The sequence below is a fragment of the Mustela erminea genome, chromosome 5, assembly GCF_009829155.1.
Source record: "Mustela erminea isolate mMusErm1 chromosome 5, mMusErm1.Pri, whole genome shotgun sequence".
NCBI classification, from domain to species: domain Eukaryota; kingdom Metazoa; phylum Chordata; class Mammalia; order Carnivora; family Mustelidae; genus Mustela; species Mustela erminea.
In genome coordinates this window covers 118,328,869-118,349,524 of record NC_045618.1, presented here as the reverse complement: position 1 = coordinate 118,349,524, position 20,656 = coordinate 118,328,869, and the positions used below count along the sequence as shown (strand labels likewise).

The window sequence follows — 20,656 nt, the reverse complement described above, 5'->3', positions numbered from 1 at the left end:
TGAAGGCTGCGAGCTATAAGGAGAACCTTCCCAGTCCTCTGGCCAGTGACCCAAATCTGCCAAATCTAAAGTTCTCAGCAGTGTCTCTGTCTGTGTACAGGGAAGCCCAAAATAGTCTCTTAGAGATGAGACCCAGGGTCCTAGGATCGGCCAAGCCACAGCAAACCAGGGCTGAGTTAAGCTACCGAACTCAAGAATTCCCTCGGTTGTCCAAGAAGGAAAAGCAAATTGCCTTTAACATGAGGGGAGGCTCTGGCTGGACCCACAGCAGCATCCAACAGCAGAAGACAATGAAGCGAGGACACAGGGACACACAGCTTAAGCCAATGGGCCTGGAGCGGGCCCCAACACCAGTCAGGTGCGAGAGCCGCAGGCAGCCTCCTCCCAGAAGCAGGAGCCCTTCCTTAGAATGAAACGCAGCTAAGAAAGAAATCCAGGGATGAAGGATGTGTCGGCAAAGGCCTGACCGTGGGAATCAGAACATTTACATATAGAACACTAAATGCCTACAAGAGTTAGTTTCGGAACAGAACAGGACTGCTTGCTATAAACCAACCCAATGCAGAAGTGACAGTGCATCAAAATTGGGAAGTGCTTTAAAACATGGTGATACATGCTTAAAGAGAAAAACATGACTCCGATCAACTTCACTGCACTCTTGCAGGAAACCATGCCACGCAGTGACACATTTACCTAGAGCTCAACAATTCCCTTAGATTCACTTTTTGTTTCCTTCTTCCCATTAGTACTTACTGATACTTTATTTTTAAAACAGCTGCTGCCCAACAGATATGGATGGAAACCACATGTTATTTTAAAAGTTGCAGCAGCTATGTTAAAAAAGGAAAAAGAAACAAGTGAAATTAATTTTGATAATATCTTTTATTTAACTCAATATATGCAAAATATTGCTAGTTGAACAGGCAATCTATATTTTTAAATTATCAACATGTTTTATATTCCTTTTTATATTAAGTTTTCCAAATCTAGGGGCGCCTATCTGGCTCAGAGCATGTGACTCTTGATCTCGGGGTCATGAGTTCGAGCCCCATGTTGGGCTCAGAGCTGACTTAGCGTACTTTGCACTTATGACACATTTCAATTCGAACCAGCCACATTTCAAGTGGTCAGCAGCTACCCGTGGCTAATGGCTGTGATATTCGATGGGAATGTGATCACCATTTATAAAAGTATGCCTGTTTATCTTTATTCTGTTTCCCTAAAAAGATGTCTAGAATGAGTATCATTTAGGAATAAGTAATAAAAACTTCTGAATGATAGGAGCTGGGATAATTTTTTCACTCTCTTTGCAGTTTGAATTATTTTTCTTGAGCAAAATCATTTTAAATTACCTTTAGCAAAAACCGTGACTCTTCTTTAAAAACTAGAAGTACATACCTTGGGACATTAATGGTGGTTATTTCTGAGTGGTGAGACTATTAGTATACATTTGTTTTCTTTTCTGTATATTAAATTTCCAAAAAATAAAATAACATGAGATTCAGAGTCGTAGGTATAAATCTCAGTTTGTCTCACTGTGTCCATGGCCCTAGAATTTAGCCTCAGTGTTTTGGGGGACAATTCTAAGAAAGCCCCTCTGAACATCTGAGCTGAAGATTGCTATCTCCCATTATCCTCCATCACTACCCCCCACTCCAATGATCTCCTTGCGGCAGACTCCTCTGACCTTGCAGCTGGAAATGGCTGTTCCAAGCAGAATCCCCAGGCCAACAAGCAGAGATCACAGCAGATCAGGCTCTCTGCTGCCTGCCACCTCTTTCTAGCTGTGGGACCAGGGGCACATCGCTTACCCTCTTGAAGCATCGGCCTCCATTTATGAAACGGGAACAATAAATACCACGACCGTAGCAAGACTGAATGAGAGCTAATGAGTTCTCAGTGAGGGAAATGCTGTGGCCTGGCCTGCCACACCTCTCAACTAGACCTCCCAGGACGAGTAGGGTCTGGACTGGCAAACAGGAAGGAAGGGCAAACCAGGCTGAGGGAACAGCAGGGCATAAGAGAAGTGGGAAGGCAAAAGCACACTGGACCAAGTGGCCAGAGAAGAGGGTGTGGGCGAAGGAGAAGACAAGAATGGAGACTCAAGTGGGGAGCAGAACATGGGACTAACGGTTCCCTTCTGCCCGCTCAGCCCCATCCCCACGTTAAACAGGTCCTGGCAGTTTCCACAGGCAGTCCTCCACACAGAGGCCCCGTGAACTTCCTCCATATCTTTGGGACGACTCGGAAAGCTGAGAACACCAACCGCCATTACTTGATAAAGACCTATTAATCTTCCTGCGCTCGTCATCAACCCCGCCCCCCACATGCCCTATCCCAAGCCAGCCCCAGCTGCCCCAGGAACCTCGAGCACCCCAACCTGGACGTTTACGTATCTGTTTGCCCCTTCAAGACTGTAATGAGACCCTGAAGGAAGAGTCTGTGTGTTACTTTTTGGTCTCAGAGCACAGCACAATGTCTGGCACAGAGTCAGCGCTCAATAAATGGTGAATTAACTCAATGACAGGCCAAGGGTTAGGCCTGGTCCTGTGGCACGATCTGTCAGTTGTCCCCCAAATATTCGTTCTCTTCTTCTTCCTTTATTATTAGAGTCCCTGAGTTTTATCAGGGCACAGAGCTGCCAACATAAAGACTATTTCCCAGGCTTCCTGGGAGGTGCAGGCTGTCACACAACTAAGTTATGGCCAGTGTGATGTGAGCAGAAGTTCTGCATACAGCTTCTCTGCTGGGCCCTCCCAGGGAATGCGCTTACCCTCCAGTTCCTCTTCACCCTATCCCATTAGCTGGAATGAGTCTGTAGCTGGTGGAAAATGGAGCCTCCATTCTAGTCCTCAAGATGGAAGCCATCTACTCAGGATCCCAGAGCGTCACAACATTAGGAGCCTTGGTCTCCCACACCCCGGAGCTGCCACTCAGCCCAGAACTGCTTATGATCAATTATCACACTAGAGAGAAACATTGACTTCTACCTTGCTCTTGCTTTAGTCACTGTTCCTCTGACCTTAGTTACAGAGGCCAAACTGTTATCCTAGCTAGAGCTCCCCACTACCAAACAGGCTTTAAGTTGAGAGCTGCTACCTGAGAATACCTTACCAGTCAATACTCCTTCCCAGGGTCCCTCATGTCTGGAAGGAATCTCACAGAACCAACTGAGGCCTTTGGTAGAACACCCCTGACGTCACCTCTCCTGTTTCACTGGCTTGCAGAAATATTTAAACAAAGGACTACATACAAAGAGAAGTATAAAACTACCACCTTAGTGCTTTGTAGGATTTACCGACTTTTTGTTTCTTGATCTCCTGATACTGGGGGAACATACCAGAGTCTTGCTGCTAAGATGTGCAGAGCGCCCAGCTCTATCAGAACAACGGGGGCAGCGGGTTGCTGGGAAAGGCTCAGCTGAGAGGAAGAGGCTTTGCACAGAATGCGGAGACACAGCCCCTTGCCTCATGCAAGTTCCAGTCCCTCAGCACCACGCCTCGTGCTGTGGCTCTGCTGGACATGGTAGTTCTGGGTGGTGGAGGAGGAGACAAAGCCTTCACCAAAACGTTACAGGTACATGTTTACAAGATGGAAAAGGTGGGGAAAGGTCTTTCAAGCAGCAAAAACAGACTATGCAAAGGCACAACATGGCCTAGATGTTTGGGGAACTCCAAGTCATTTGTTAGAGCTGAACCATGAAGGGCAGAGAGAGGGAGATGGCCATAGTTGGGACTTTCCTGCCAGGCAGGCAAGGATCAGCTCCTCAGGTCTGAAAGGAGCTGTGCATTCTGAGGAAGAGCTTACAGTCCAATTGGAAATTAGCATGCTGGCTGTAAAATCATTTGTGCAATTTTAAACATTTTCTTTGCTCTCCTTAAAAAAGGTGACTTCCCTACCACTCACTCTCTCAACCAGGAGGCTAAAGATCGGAAAAACATCCAATGAACTCAGGCCGGAGAAATCATACAGAGACTGCAAGGCTCCGTCCTCACGAGGTCATCCTCAGCAGCCCGACCAACGCTCCACTGCTCTTGTTGAGGAATTCAGAGTCCACAAGTGACAAAAGAAACAGAGGTCACCTAGCCAGCTGTTAATACCCATAGTGTGTGTGCTTACATGCTAGGGCAGTGACGTACAAGGGAAAAAAAGGCACCTCGGGCATACAAGAAAATTAATTCCAGCTGGATTAAAGAATTAAATATGAAATAAAAGAGGATAAAAAGATAAAAATAGAACTTTTGCTTTCAGCCAAGATGGAACAAATTTACCCTCCTGGATAAAACAACCACAAACGCAAGACAGAATATATGTTTTTCATATATTGTTTTCATAAATTGTTTTTTACAATTCTCATGACACTGGATGTAGGACCACAGAGAAAAGTGATCCCTGAGAAGCAGGTAGCAAACAAGGTGAGCTCTGGGATTTGCCTTGAGAGTTTCCAGCTGCCCCACAGGAGCAGGGAGCCCTTACTTTAGGATTCTGCCTCATGAAAGATTTAAATCTAAGTATCTCTCCCCCCATTCATTTGCCTGCTCACACTCATCAGGCACAGAGCAGGGCACATCCAGGCATTCCACACTGCAGAGGGTGAGGCAGGACTGCAAAGTGGGGCCAGGCATGTACTTTCCAGAATGCAAAAGCCCAAGATTACAACACAGGGGACAGAGCTCTGGCCTCAGGCAGCCCCAGGCTTAATACCAGCTCCTCTGCTTGTTAGCTGTGTGGCGATGGCCAAATTATTAGTTAACCTCTCTGAGCCTTCGTTTCCTCACCTGGCTACTGTGAGGCGAAGACATAATGTATGTAATGCAGAGAGTACAAAGCAGGTGCTGAATAGATATGAGTTCCTGTTCCTTTTCCTGCCATTCATTTTGGACTTGGTATTTCCCAGAACGGATATGTTGGATCTAATGAGGTCAGAAAGCACTATGAGACACAACCCTTGTGCTCAGGAGGCCTGCAGTTCAGTAGGAAGATAAGAATGTTTGCAACATTTATTACTAGACAAGCCATGCCGGGCTCTTACTAAATGCCGTGCAGTGGCCTAAGCCATCTTCACAATCCTGTTAGTCCTCCCAACCTCGCTAGGACCTGTCAGCCCCTCCATCTCACAGATGGGGAACCAGGCACAAGAGGGGAAGCAATGCACCAAAGGTCGCAGAGCCAGCACATCCCGGAGCTGGGATTTTGAACCCAGGCCGTCTCTCTGCCTGTCACCCCAGCATGAGGACATCAGCTTCCGGAAAAGGGGCTGAGCTTCCCTCCTAACCAGCCATGTGATCCCAGCCAAGGCACTTCATCCTTTTGCTGTGGGGCTGAGCAGCCCATTCCTATGTCCCTTTCCTGCTCCACCTGCTAGGACTCTCGGGACAGGAATAAGGAGGGACTCGGGGGTGCCCAGGGCTCGTTCCACCTTTCCCTCAAGCATTTTTCTGGGTTTAAATGAGGCTGCAGTAACCAGCTCTCCAGTAATTTACATAGAGCTAAAGCCTGAAGCTGAAAAGAGACTACTCCTGGGGACCGTCACTGAGAAGAATATGGGGAATCAGCCCCGGCAGGGCACTCTGGTGCCATGCTTCGTCTCCAAACAGACAGTCCCCCAGTCCCCAAGCTGGCCCAGCTCCATGCCCAGGCAGCTGCAGCCTCCCTGATCCCCCTGAGGAAGGGCCGGGAGCTGTGGTCTTTGCCACTTGAGGTGACCGCCCCTTCCTCCCAGGCTTCTTCCTCATGGGATAAACCACTGACACGGAGAGATCTGATCAGATGAGGAAGAAAAAGCTTAGGGTTTCTACTCAATTCCAGGGAATACTTGATACCAATACTAAAAACAAAACAAAACCAAAGACCCAAATCTCAACAACTGGGATTTGTCAATCGAGAAGCATTTAGGTCTATTCAAACCATTCCTGCCATGGCAGTGATCCAAGAGGAAAAACAAAGCCCCATTCAAGCAGGGGCCGGTTCTTCGGTGTCTCCTCTGCCACCCAGCAGGGACAGCCAGCTTCTCCGTCTCTTGGTCTCAGCAGGACCTCTGTGAATGTCATCCCCTCACTTAGCCACTTCTTGTAAGTCCCAGGTCCCTCAGCACTCGCAGTGCCTATCATCCCCTTTCCCACGAAGGAGTGACAGAAACACAGACACTGTTGGGACAGTGCTGGTAGGAGCATCGTCGGTATGAGTGCCCACAGAGGGCAACGTCGATAACGTGATTTATGTACCTAGACCACGTGACCCAGAAAGCCCAGTTTCAGGAACGTCTCCCTACACACAAGCACTCTCCAGCACCGATGGTTACCCCCAGGGATGTCTGCCATGTACAGCCCTACTGCTGAAAGCAAAGGACAGAACACACCCGTACCATCCTCCCTGGGGACCTGTGAAATGAATTACACCTCACCCCACATGATGGGACACAGTGTGTCCATTACACGAAAGAAATGGGTCTACCTGCAGCCCCGTGGTAGCCGGACTATGCACACCGCTCCAGGCCTTCACACCTCCCTGAATCCACGTGCTCTGTGGCCGCTCACCCTGACCCTGGGCTCAGCCACGCAACTTGCTCTGACTGATCAGACAGTAGCGCATCTGACACATACAGAAGCTGGGAAACAGACTTCTCCCTCTGCTTCCTGCTTGCTTCTCTGTGGCCGCCTTGAGCCCATGGCCACGCTGGCCTGGATCTAAGAAAGGCCATGGGGGACACAGCAGAGTCGTCTCAGCCAGGCCCCGCCACGTGAGCAAGCCAGCCCAGGGCAGCCAGGTCACGGAGCCACCCTGCAGCTGGCTGCAGACGCGTGAGCGAACCACAGCAAGCCCAGAATCATGACAAATAATAAAAGGTGGCTGTTTTAAGACACTGAAGTTGGGATGGTTTATTACACAGCAATAGGTAACAATGTCAGAGAGATAAAAAATACAGTGTGCGGTACGTTACCATTGGGTGTAAAAAGAAAAAAAAAAACCGAAAACATGCTTTCTAATAAAGCTCCAGATATGCTGAAGATTACTGAAAGGACCCTCCAGGAAAGTCCTAAGAGTGGCTACGCCCGTGGAAAGGAGCAGGAGGACACAGGGGAGACGTAGGAAGGAAGTTACTTTTCCCTCTTGTATTATTTGATTTTTAGTACTGTGTGCATTCCTTACCTGCACAAAACATTAAGTAGTTAATTTAAAATTTAAAAGGAAAAGAAGATGGCCTGTGTTGGAGTGAGCTCTGACTCCGGAATGCCTTGTCTGGTCTCCCACGGGGGTTGACAAACCTGGCCCATCATCTCAGAGCTGGGGGAGGAGGTCTGAGTCTGTGGTTATGACTGAGAACCTGTCACCCGCCCTCCCTAGGCCACCAACCTCCCATGTGCACACTCTCCAGGCCCTCCGCATCCTTCCGAGGCTGTGGCAATCTGTCTCACCTGAGGGTGCCTGGACACATTGTACCTCTCTCCCTTCCCCTGCCAAAACGCAGGCATCACATGAGATGCATTTCCGGGTCACCTTGGAGGAGACCTCCTGCTCCCTCAGCGCGAGCTCCCCACATTCCCCGTGCTCCTCACAGTCACACACCAGCCAGCATCTGGCACGGACAGCACTGAAGGAGAAAAAGGGATCTCTGCCCTTGTGCTGCTTATATTCCAGAAGGGAGACAAACCAGAAAAAGGCCAGCTAGTGGTACGAGATCAGCGGAGAGTTAAAACGGGGACGTAGCAGGGAGTGACCAGGTGGCTACTTGAGGCTGCAGAGTCAGATCAGAGCCAGAGTCTCCCAGGAGTCTGAGTTTGAGACCTGCATGACGAGACAGAGTCAGCCATGCAAAGATCTGAGGGAAGAGCACCCTGGGGTGGGAACACAGCTGGCACATTCGAGGAACAGCAAGAGGGCCGTGTGGCTGCGGCAGCGGGGACGGATCAGGGCAGTCAGAGGGCAGCTAAGGGCAGCCATGAACACGCTCGCAGGCTGTGGTCGGCAGGGTGGCTTTCCTCCGAAGCGCACCTAGAAGCCTCTGGAGGGGGCTGGGAGTGTGCAAGCAGGGGTGAAGGATCCGGTTGAGGTGTGCAAAGACCCCTCCGTCCACTGTGTGGAGAATGAACTCAGGGCTGAAGAGGAAGAGGCGATGGCAGGGATGGTTGGAGGGTCACTGCAGGAGTCCGCCGGGGGATGACGGACACTGGGACAAGGGGGCAGAGGTGAGAAAGAAAGAGTGCAGAAAGGGAGAGACAGGCAGAGGGAGGACACAATTTGTAGTAAGAGAAACAAGACTTTCTAAGGGTTGGACTGGAGATGTGGCAGGCAGAATACCCCCCACACCCCTGAGATGACTCTGTCCAACTTGCTGGAACCTGTGAGTGGCATAAACCTGTCACGTTACAAGGCAGAAGGGACTTTGGGGGTGTGATTAAGTTACAGACCTTGAGACAGGATGATCCTAGATTATGTGGGTGGGCATGCCGGGGTGCTTGGAAGGGGGAAGTAGGCGGGTCAGGGTCGGAGGACATGTGGTGGTACAAGCATGTACAGTCACAGAGGAAGCTAAACTGCGGGCTTCACAGATGGAGGAGGGGCCGAGAGCCAAGGAACGTGGGAGCTGTGGAGGCCGGGAAAGACAAGGGCACGGATCCGCCCCGAGAGCCTCCAGAAGGAAGACAGAGCTGTGGACACTTGAGTTTCGACCAATGAGCCCCATTTCCAACTTCTGACCTCCAGAACTACCAGAGAACACATCTGCATTATTTTAAGCCAATAAACGTGTGATTACTATTAGTTACAGCAGTGATGGGAAACAAATGCAAGAGGGATGAGGAATGGAGAGGGATTAAAGAGAAATTCTTTTAGCTTTGAGGTGGCACACTAGACTGGATCTTGCCATTTAGTGAGGTGAGCAGAAACAAAACCAAGAGTTCTGTTCTAACTTAAATAACATCTGATACCCAAGTAGACAAGTCAAGTTGGTGGATGGAGGTTGGCATCAAAGCTGGAAGAGAGTGAGTAGAAGGACCCAGTTAAAGAAACCAGGACTGTGTTTGTTACAGAAACAGATTAGAAGTTTCCGGAAAGACGGAGTGGCCAAGTGGGTTAAAGGCAGCTGGAATATGGAGGAAGGTAAAAACACAAACAGAACCGTTGGATTTGGCAATAGGACAGGGCGACCTTGACATGGGAAGTCTGGGGGGGTGTGGGAGGTACCAGCTCAAAGGAGCAGGCCGAGGAGACAATGGTTCTTTGAAGAGGCTTTGCTGAGACAGAGCAGAGAGGCAGGCAGTAAGTCACAGGGATGTGGGCTTAGGGAAGGCTTTTATAGGAGTGTCTAGGGTGTCTGTGAATCCTGAAGGGAATGACCTAGGAAAGAGACAAGGAATTGATCCAGAAGACAGGAGAAATGACAGCAGCCTGAAGTCCTGAGGAGGCATGAACAGAGAGATTCTGAGAACAGGTGAAGGGGCTGGAGCCTCCGCAGTGACAGGCAGGAGAGCAGGCACACTTGGTGGTGGGAAACAAGGGGCTTTCGTAACAGCTTCTGTGTCCTCAGTAAAGTTCATACCAACTCAGGACCCAGGAGAGACAGCATGGAATTCCAAGAAAAGACCTAAGAAGGGGAAAGAGTACATGAAAGCAGGGATACGAACATTCCTGAAGCGTGGCAGTGCCTCTGAGGTCACTGGTCATCAAGCGCAAACAACCTACGACATTTGTCTTCTCAGCAGCACACAGGAGCAGGCAGAGAACTGGGTATCATCAGGGTAGGGCTGCTGCCGAGCAGCAGGATGAAGACAAGGTCATGTCACCCTGCTTCTCATAACCTTCCAGTGGCTCCCCTCTCATGCAAAGTGAAAGCGAAAATCCTTGTACCTTACGCCCTTGGCTCTGACCTCCACCCTGTCCCTCTCACATTCATGCCCCATCTCCAGGAGTCAGCACAAAGCAGGTGCTCTGTAAATATCTCTGAAACGAGCAGATCAATCCATGGATCTTCCTTTCACGGAGAGGACCTAACCAAGTACCTTGGCCTCTGGACACTCAGCTCTTCCCCGAGGTGCCTGGCACATGGCTGGGACATGATTGTTGCCAGAGACCAAGCCTTCCTGTTTCTACCTCAGGCCCTCCGTTGTTCCCCCTCTAGTATCTCTGCTCAAATTATGACCCAGTTCCGAGGACCTGCTATTTGGATCTTGACTGAAAGGCAAAGGTGCCATTAGTCAAAAATTAAAGAGCTCAAAGAAATTGGCAGAAATGATACTCTGGGAAAATCTTGGTAGTTCGGAGACCAGGTGTCATGCCAAAGCCTCCTCCCCATGTTCACACACAGTGCAGAGGCTGGAAAGACAAGATGAGAGAGTAAAATGTGGGAACAGAAGACAATACTTGCTCTGCACTGGCAGAACAGAGAAACATACTGGTTTAACACGCACACATAACGTGCGCGTGTACAAGCGCACGCACACAGACACTTCCCCTCAAAAAGCCTTGTTTAATAAGAGAGAAGGTAACTTGAAAGCCATCTTGGAGTTGGTCTGGCCTGTCTCCAGGGCCCAGCAGGGCAGGAAATGACTCTAACAGGGTAGGGGGATGTTATCAGGCCAGCCCAGAAGGCTTGGAAATGGCTCTTTCAGGAAGCCAGTCCCAGACAAGTTGAATGCATACCCACAGAGTCAGCAAGCATCTCTTGAAGATTCAAAGTGCTAATCCACGCCCTACCCTCAAAGAGGACAGTGTAGAGGGAGCCAGGGGCTATCGAGTCCTGGCATGGTGGGGTGGAAAGAGGATCAGGCACACTCAGACTGTCAGAAGTAAGAGAGGTCCGAGCTGGCTGAGCCTCAGGAATTTCTCCAAGTGAGAGAGGATTTCCCCAAGTGAGGGTCCAGGCAGAAGGGAGACACCACAGCTGGTGTGTGGGGCCGGGCAGAGGCAGGAAGGAGGCTACCACAGGACATGAGGCAGCTGCAGAGGGCATGAGGGACACACAGTCCCAAGGACTCTAGGCCCAAGACTCCGTGGAGATCTGACTCCCCTGGCCTGGTGGGCCAGAGAAAGGAAAGGCATGCGCTTGGCATGCCCAGCAATATCATCTCATCAACTCAACACTTCATTTTTTTTTTTTTTCTCCAAATTTCTTTTCAGCGTAACAGAATTCATTGTTACGCTTGTTTTTACACCACACCCAGTGCTCCATGCAATCCGTGCCCTCCTTAATACCCACCACCAGGCTCCCCCAACCTCCCACCCCCACCCCTTCAAAACCTTCAGATTGTTTTTCAGAGTCCATAGTCTCTCATGGTTCACCTCCCCTTCCAATTTCCCTCAACTCCCTTCTCCTCTCCATCTCAACACTTCCTACTTGAGAATTAAAAGCTGCTTCTTGTTAGGCTTCGAACCTGCAAGGGCCAGAGAAGGCAGTTAGTCAGGGGAGGCAGGCCTCACAGCCAAGGGGCGCTGAGCCAGCCCGAATGTGAGGAGATTGGAGGGACAGGGAGAGGCAGCAGAGAGACCCAGAACCCCTCCCTGGGAAGGGCCACTCGGCAACCATCGACCCTTCAGTTGCACAAGAGACATAGGAAGAGAAGGTCACAGACATCCAGTCAGCCTGAACAGCAATCCATCAGCCAGAACTCGCCCAGAACCCCAGGCCGGCAGGGCCATCCAGTCACCAGAGAGACAGCACCAAGAGTCTCAGTGACTCAGGTGGACATTCCCTCCCCTGGATCCCCGCCGCCCTTGTCCTCTACCATTCCCAGCTCCAAGCACATAGATGCCGGCTCTCCACGCACTAGACTCGAGCATGACCATGGTCTTAATGGCACTGTACTCCAGGTTGTCAGGCAGGGGCTGGCACCCAGCACACACTCACTAGGTGTTTGAGGAGTAAATGAATCTAAGTTGACTCCTCAAGGGCAACACCCTAGCTGTTCTTTGAACAATGAACTGAGCATGTCGGTATGTCAAAGAACTGCTGTGTGTCAGACATGGTGCTGGAGACGGAGCAATGGGCAAAACAGCAAAAAGCCCTGCCCCTGTGGGGCCGACAGCCCAGTGGTCACGTTCTTTGTGGCGTCCCCAATTTGTGTCCCAGAACCCCCACACAGAAGTACAGAATGAACAGCCGCAGGAGGAGGACTGAGGAGTGTGTCAGACTTGAGCAGAGGCCCCAGGTTTGCACTGACTAGTTCTGGGAGCTGGCTAACGGCGACTGCCATCAGCTTTGGGCCTCAGTCACAATTCAGCATTATGGGAGCCCACCCCAAGCCCCCTGCACAGCTCTGCTATCCTCGCTGTTATCCTCACCCAGCCTGCTCGTCCCCACACGCCCCCCATCAGGGGCTAAGCATCCATCCGAGCCTTCCTCCCCTGCTGCCACACACAGAACTCCTGATCTGGGCAGCTTCAGATGACTGCTGGCGCCTGAAACTAGCTGCATTATCCCTTGTATTCCTCAGAACAACCTTGGAGCTGGAGAGGGAGGCTTGGGGAGTGGAGGAACACACCCACAGCCAGACAAGCAGTAAGTGCTAGACCCAGGATCTAATCTCATGTCTAACAGGACAGAGCCCACTGCTTTCTCCAGCACCAGGTTCCTTTCCTCATTGCAAAAATGCCTCCATCTGCCCAACAGGGTAAACGACGGTCTTGCTTGCCCAGAGCTGAGGGAGTTCCCAGGACACGGGATTTTCAGTGCTTCAAACTCTCAGGCCAACTGGGACAAAGCCACAACTCTGCCCAAGATCCTCCTCCTGGCGCTCTGCAAGGCCTTACCCACTGTCACCTAAGCACACCCTGCCCTTAGGCCCCAGTAACACAGTGGCACCCTGGGGCATTGTATATAACGCTGTCATTGTTCTGCCCAAGCTACTGGTGACACTGTCCCACCACTTGGACAATCGTGTCTAAAATCTGGTCCTAGAACTTCCTGGGCTACAACCATGATGCTAGTTAACAATCCTGCTTTCTGAACCCCAACCCCACTAAGACCTCCTGAAGCAGGACTCCGGCCCAGCCTAGGAATCTGAGTTGCTAACCAGCCCCAGGTGACTCAGCTGCCCAGAGACTGTGTGACTGCTCTGAGCTATAAGCTTCTTGTGGCTGCTGACCCACTCAGTCTTTTTCTTCTGGTGCAGGCCTCATACACAGGAGGTACTCGTTACATGCTAAAGATTATGGCTAAAGGGACAGCTTCAGACCTGCCCCACCACATAACTCCCCTAAGCCTCTATTTTAAAATGCAGATTTCCAGCCCCTATATTGGCAGGGAGACCACTACCCCACAGGAGTGGTCTGGGAACCCATAATGTGCAGGCTCCCTTAGCTCCGGGCTACTCAGGCAGCATTGGCATCACAGGGAAGCTTGGTCAAGCCTATAGGAGCGCAGGCCCCAGACCTGCTGCATTGGAATCACTAGGAATGGGGCCCCAGGAGCCGACTTGGTGATTCTTCCATCCGACAAGCTTAGAAAACCATTTATTGGTGTAAAGAATAATGGAACTGGAGTTACAAGTAGGTTAGAATTCAGCTCAGAGAACATCTCCAAACCTCAGTCTACTTACCCCTGATTAAGAATTGTGACCCTTGACCCTGCTCCGCTCCTAGTTGTTGTGATGATTAACTGAACTGAGATCCACGTAAAAGTTCATGCCCAGAACATGACACACGGCAAAAGCTCAAGCAATGAACATTCCCTGCCAGCAGTTTTAACACCTGCAAAGTCCAGAAAACTAAGGTTTCAGAGAATCAAGTGAGACGCACAAGGTCACTGGGAGGGCAAATGCATGGAGATTCTGACTCCAGGTCTGGCAGGCCTCTGAAAGGACGAAAAAACGTGGGTCCCGCCTCACTCTGGCACTTCCACCTCCACCGCACCTGACGCACCTGCGCAGACAGACAGGGGCTGCAGCCACACTGGTCGGTTTCCCGGGGCTTGCGGCTGCCCTTTATACAGCATGCGGCACTCCTCCGACCCGTCTGCCAAACACTGCTCATCCTTGCCTGGGAGCTGATGGGGATGGTTTCGAGAGAGCTCAGAAAACCTCTTCCCTTTCCTTGGCTTCTCAGATGGGAAACACTGGCTTTCACAGAAAGGCCTGCAAGCCTCCGCCACCTGCCAAGCATGAGGTCACCCAGAGGGGCAGGAATCTACCCAAGTGAGGTCACTTGGGAAGCAGGGACGAAGGCCATTCCTGATGATGCACCGGTGCCAAGCCGGCGGGGCAGCTGGGGGTGTTCCGAGTAAGCGAGGAGGTGCACGGGAAGGAAAACCTGTAGCGGCAAGTAGCCACCAGACGCTCACTCGGCGTGGCTTCAACAAGAAGGCATTTTCTGCTCCACATAAATGATGTCCAGACAAGAGCCGCTGCAGGCATGGAGCCACATCCGTCTTGCGTCTCTGCGTTGCCGCGCTCTGAGCGTCAGCTTCGCCGCCACGAGACGGCTGCAGCTCCCCGCCTCAGAAGCCAAGCACCAGTTCCCAAGGGGAGAAGACCACTCCCGTCGCCCGGAAGGCTCGTTTGTTACTACCGAGCAAGAGGAAATCTTCTTCAGAAGCCCCTCCCGCAGCTAAGACCCCTGATGCCTCATTGGCTAGAACTAAGTCACATGCTCAGATCTCAACCAATCACAGTCAGGGAGCAGCCCCACCAGGGCCCATACCCTCAGCGAAGCACGGGGCACACGGGAAGCGCCGGCAGTTGGACAAAATTGGGGCGCAGGCGCAAGGAGGAAAGGGAACTCAGGTGCAGCAAGCTGGATTGACAACCGGGGCCCCTCTGGCGGGCCCCAAGTCATGTGACACCACCAGCCACACAGGTGAACAGCCCTGGTGGGAGCCCCAGTCAGGGCTTGTCCTGCGGCCTTCGCTCCCACTTACGAAGGCCCCGGGGCCTGCCCTCCTGAGGCCGCTTCCAGTTGCTCCGAGGCCTCCCCTCAACACAGCACAGCAAGTACACACTGGGAGCCTGACGGTTCCTCCGAGCAGAGCCTCTAGTGGCTGGCCACCTGGGGGAGGAGACAAGGCACGAGCCACGACAGGCCACGAGCCACGACAGGCCACATGGGGAGGAGAAACAGCCCTGAACTGGGAGATGATAAACCCACCACCGTGACCTACACTGAGGGTTTACTCTGTGCAGGCAGCAAGCTAAGCACTGTTAGGTGCGGTTTTTTTGTTCCTTGTTTTCACATTTGGTCCTTAAAACTGCCCTACACATTTGGCACTATTACTACAGGTTCGAGATCCCTTATGCATAATTTCCCAGATCTAGAACTCTCTGAAAACCAAAACCTGGTTTTGTTTTTGTTAACTTACTGGGCAATAAAACCTCAACTGAACCAACATGAGGCTATTTATAATCTATCTGTCCCTTTGCAAGGCCTGTTTGCATGTTTCGGTGCAGAAAATAGTGGCGTGTTGTTTCATTATGAAGTGCCGCTCCTGGAGCCACTGAGTTGTCACATCCTGGCTGGTATAGGCACCATGGTCTGGAAAATTCTGCACTCAGAAACAGAGCTGGCACCAAGAGTTTCAGAAGAGGGATTCTGGATGCATATCACCACTTTACACCCAGGGCTTCACAGGTGAAGTTAGGAAGCAGTTAGGAAGTAGAGGTTAGGAAGTTAGGAGTTAGGAAGCAGCAGCAGCTCACTTTGAACTAAGCAACTGCACTCACAGGCCGGAGCTCTGACCCACCCTGCCTGCTTCTGCCACTTTGCCAGCTGGTGGTTTTAAGGGAGGACACTTCTGTGGGCCTATTTTCTCATCTATAAAATGGGGAGCTTACAACCAGATCAGTGGCTTTCAAATGTGTTCCAAAAGCACATTAGGCCTTCCTTCCAAGGAAACCTTAGTAAAAAGTATCACTGTTCCAGTGAGTGGGCCCTGCCTACCCAGCCACCAGGCCCTAATGCATGTTCCCAGAGGGGTTCCTCAACAACACAGTTTGAAAATGGTAGCGTGATCTCTCAGACCCATCTGGTTCTAACACTGTACCCTTGTTCTTTTCTGAGGCAAACATCTTTTTTGGGGAAGGAAGGACAGATGGGAGGAACTTGAACCAGACCATGACAGACGGGTAGGCTTCTGGCCTGCAGAGAAGACTTCGGAGCAAACAGCATGAGCACAGGTGAAAAGACAATGAGCAAGGTGAATGAGAGGCTCCACAAGGCCCCACCAGCCAGTGGGTGCAGGGTGGGGGCAGGGAGGGGGAAGCCCAGGTAACGGGAGGACACACTAGAGAGGCTGGCTTACCAAGCAGATCAATGTCAGGAATCCTCAGAACCTGAAATCCCTCCAAGCAGGCGGCCAGAGAAAAGCTGAACAGTCCTGGCCCCACTGTATACAGCCACAAGGTCATGGTCCTTCTGTCCTGACTACAGTGACCATGAGCCCCAGTGCTTAGCTCAAGAGCTATCAATATGTTGCTATCAAGTGAGTGACTCTTTTGAACCCAAAAATCAGGACATATGGTCTGCCACAAAGGTGTGTCCTTCAGAGGACAACAAGACAGAGTATTTAAAAACAGGATGGCTGCCCTGGGAAGGCTGGGGTGGAGTGTCGTCAAGGTCTCACTGTCCTTCCCCACTGTCTGGGAAGAGTCTGACTCCTAGCAGTCTGCAGTACCCTGGGAATGACCAAAGAAGCCATTTTAAACAACAGTGCCACTTTCCTACCCCACAGCTGACTCTTGCTTAAACCCCAGCCTTGTTTCCAAAGAAGCCCCTAGAGGGGCAGGAAGGATTCCAGAGGACTGAGACCTGAGAGCTGTCGGGGAACTCAGCCCATCTCCAGAGGGGGACGCCACCAGTCTGGAGGCACCAAGGCCATTGGGAATAACAGCTAGTGGCAAACGAAGAACTTCACTCCCACTCAATGGTCTACACACATTTTGTAACCAAATTTTGCCCCAGAAATATTGTTTCAGGCACCATTTCCCTACCTGCCCATCACAAAGAGGTAATTAAAATGTCTCAAAATCACACCCAATCAGAACAGTGATGATCCCTTAAAGGAGAAACCACCATCTGGGGCCTAATTGTTCTAAGGAAGCTCAGTAACTGAGCTTACCTAAGAAGATTAACAGACTGGGAGAGGAAGGAGAAGCAGACACTGCCTTAGAAAGGGAGTGGCTGGCTGTTTGGCAGCCGTGGTGCAGGCTCCAAAAGGCCCACTTCTGTTACTGAAAGACGTGGGAGTCTTGACCAGGCACAAGCTCATGTGTCATTTCCAGGGCTCCCATTCTTTGTCCCAGCCAGGTGTTATCCAGGACATGGCCTGCCTTGCCCAGGGTTACACTGAGTCAGCTGGAGGGAGTCAATACCAGAGTTTGCATGGAGCAAAGTTTGCATAGATCAACCCGTTTCTAGCTCACAGCCACCTGAATGGAGGACGATTATGAACCCTGTCAGGGCGATGAAGGACACGGGCTCCAAGAGGTTAACTGACTGGCTCAGGGTCACCCAGCTACAGGTAGAGTCTGGATTGAAGCCCAGGTGCGAGGCCATGCACTTTGTCACACAGCAGTGAACCTCATCATTGGGAGGCTGAAGGGTGACATTCTGGGGATAGAGGGACCCTCTCCAGAGAGAGCAGCTGAGACTGCCCTCCTAGGGCCAGGACTGACCTGTGAGCCAACAGGGAGCTGACATGCCATTATTCTCCGTCTTTATCCCCATCCCCTCAGGCCGCCACCTCAGTTCTAGGCCCCCGTGCCAACAGACCTGCTGGATGCCTGGTTAAGCTGCAGGGGCTGACCCAGCAGGTCTGCGGTGGGCCCGAGAGTCTATATTCCTCACCCGCTCCCACGTGATACCCACGCTGCTGCTTCGCTGACCACACCTCAGGCAGCGACAATCTAGACTTGAGTCGACTTTTCTCGAACCCCACCCCACCCTTCTTAACTTGTGCGATCACTGCCTAGCTGGAACTCACAGAGGCCTGGCATGTAGCTGCTACACATTTGGGGTTTGGGACTTTTTTTGCCTTTTTTTTTTTTTTTTTTTTTGAGATGGGAGTGATTAAAGTGGTACCCACAGTGGAGTATGAGGCAGAAAATGGATTCCCGGCGTCTGTTTTCAGCTTGGCATTGGCGCTTTTCTTCCTCATTCACCTCTTGGCTGTCTGAACTAATTTATCTCAAAGAAGTCCGGCTGGAGCAGCGTGCTCTGAACATGTCCACTATTTCAAGTCCTTACTGGGAGGGGCTGCTATGCGCCTGCCCCAGGAGAAGCAAATGCTGCTGAGTAGGGAGGCCTCAGGCAGCAGGAGCACTAAGGACATGTGACTCCTCCGCTCAGACCCCTCCCTTGGCTTCCACCTCATTCAGAGAAAAGCCAAAGCTTAACCATGACCTCTAAGGCCCCAGGTGATCTGGCCTAGCCACCTCTCTGCCCTCATCAGGCCTCGGCTCTTGTCCCCTCCATAGCCTCGGATCCTATCTTAAATGCTGCCTTCCAGGTGCCCTCCCCGGCCACGTATTAAACCAGACACTTTTGTGGCCCCCACCCCCAGCCCACTCCCAAAGCACTGCTGCCTCTTCCCACTTGATTCCCCTCTGATACCACTTAGCATCATCTGGCAGCCTACAAATTTTACTTATGATATTTATGTCTCCCTGCCCCTTCCCCACTAGAATGTGGACTTCATAAAGGTAAGGACATTTGTCATTTTTGTCTGTTTTGTTCACTGGTATATCCCCAGTGCCTACAACGGTGCCTAGCATGTAGCAGGTACTCGATACCTGTGGAATGAATGAATGAAGGGCCTACATGCTAACAGGTCAGACTGATGAGCCCTGGGAGTCAGTTCCTCTGATCCTTGTAACAACCCCTGCAAACTCAGTCTTTTCCTCCCCATTCTAAGATGAGGAGACTGAATCTCTGAGTGATTAGTTAAGGAATTTGGCTGAGAATGCAGAGTTAGGCTCAGGCACCAGTATTCCCAGTTCCAAAGACTGTTCTTTTCTGCCTGTGGCTGCCTTCAAACTGTCTTACTATGACAAACGTGACGTTAACTCACTTTCCTTATTGTAACCAGCAAATGCGTTTGCTTAAGGATTTTCCCAAATCTGCCCAGAATCTGAGGTCCAGTTCACCCAAAAGGGTCTAGGGGGAGCTGATGCCCTCAAAGCCAGGAAGAAATTCCAACACCAGACTCAGGAAGCCCCCCGTCAGCCAAAGGAAGGGAAGGACCCTCCTTCAAACATTTCTCTGAACCCCAAAGAAGAGCCACAGTAATTCTGGTTTTGTTTCATCTTTTTCTTTATTTTATCTTGTTATGTTCCTGACCAATCTATCTGACCTTTTCAAGTCCGTGTGACCTTTTGCCAGCGATGGCAGTTACTAACCATGTGGGTTCTCGGGCAGAATCTATCTCTCATGAGCTTCCCAAAACCAAACCTGCACACGAACCCATAGACCACTGTGCCACACACAACCCACTCCCCCAAAAGCTGCATAATGACTGAGGCTCAGGCCCCAGGGACCAGGCCCTGGGAAGGAAGCCAAGTTTGTGGGGCTGTGAAGGTAAGATGGGCCTGGGCCACCAAAGCCGATCTAGAAGCCACCCCAGTGTGAGCCGTCCCTCCTCCTCCTCCTCAACTCATCACTCTCAATCCCATTTCTTCGCCTGTTTTCTTCAAATCATTTCTCACTAGGAAGCTATCCCATTTATTGATTTCTGTATTTGCCATTGCCGGTCTCTTCAGAAGAGGTTCAGTACGTGAGGGCTGGAGCTTGGTCAGTGCTACTCACTCAGCCCTGTTCTGTTCCCGGCACAGGTGGGCACGCAAATGTTGGCTGAATGAAGGAGTAAATAAAACAGAAAATAAGTGGGTTCTGAAGGAAAAGGACCAGGAGGCTTGCAAATGAACCCATTTAACCCTAACATCAACCTGCCCGGAAGGTATTTTATACCTATACAGCTGGGAAGTGACAAAGTAGACCCAGGACTGTCCCAACTCCGTAAAGAAATGAGAAAATCCTGCAGATAAGGAGAGGAGAAGCAAGAGGACAAGCTGGTGAGCCTTAGAGGAAGGACAGGGTCAAGCTGCCATCAGGGCCCATGGGCCTGCACACCATTTTCCTTGAATGCTTAATTAGAGAAGAGGCAACATTTTCTACCCAACTGAACCCAGATAGGTCTATCTATGCCTCCCTCCATGCCCCTAGGAGAGTTATGGTACCTGCATCCCAGCCCCCCACCCCCCGCCTCTGGGGGGAACCTCTGCCCAAAGCAAGGTACCATAGTTGAGAATGTTCAAAATGAAGTTCTTATTTCAAGGCACTAACACCATAAAAGACACAATCATAAACCACTCTTGAACAAGACACTTGACATCCCTCTCCAGTTCTGGGTAGTTTGAGGTTAGAAGGTTGAAAATAGCACGATGTCCTTCCTTAGAGCAGTGTCTTCCATTCATTCCTTCTTTCATTCGTTTGTTCAGCCAACATTTGCTCACCCAGCCTCGAGCTGCCAGGGATGAAATAACACAAAACCTCTGCCCTCTCACCAGTACATTGGTGCCCACAGTTTTGGCGGGTACTGAAAGGCCAGCAAATATTAAAGATACTTGCTTCCAAAACAAATAAGGCCACGTGGAGCTGCGCTCTGAAATGGGATTTTGGATGCAATTTTGATTTGATTGGGTACAAGAACCAATTCAGTCAGCTGGGCCATAGACTA

The 20,656-nt window shown here is 50.9% G+C and overlaps 1 protein-coding gene across 3 annotated transcripts in view; it reads right to left on the bottom strand.

The window, feature by feature from the left end:
- Positions 1-20,656, bottom strand: part of TTC7B (tetratricopeptide repeat domain 7B) — a 247,880-nt gene that overhangs the window by 226,210 nt on the left and 1,014 nt on the right. The gene's annotated exons all lie outside the window — the stretch shown is intronic.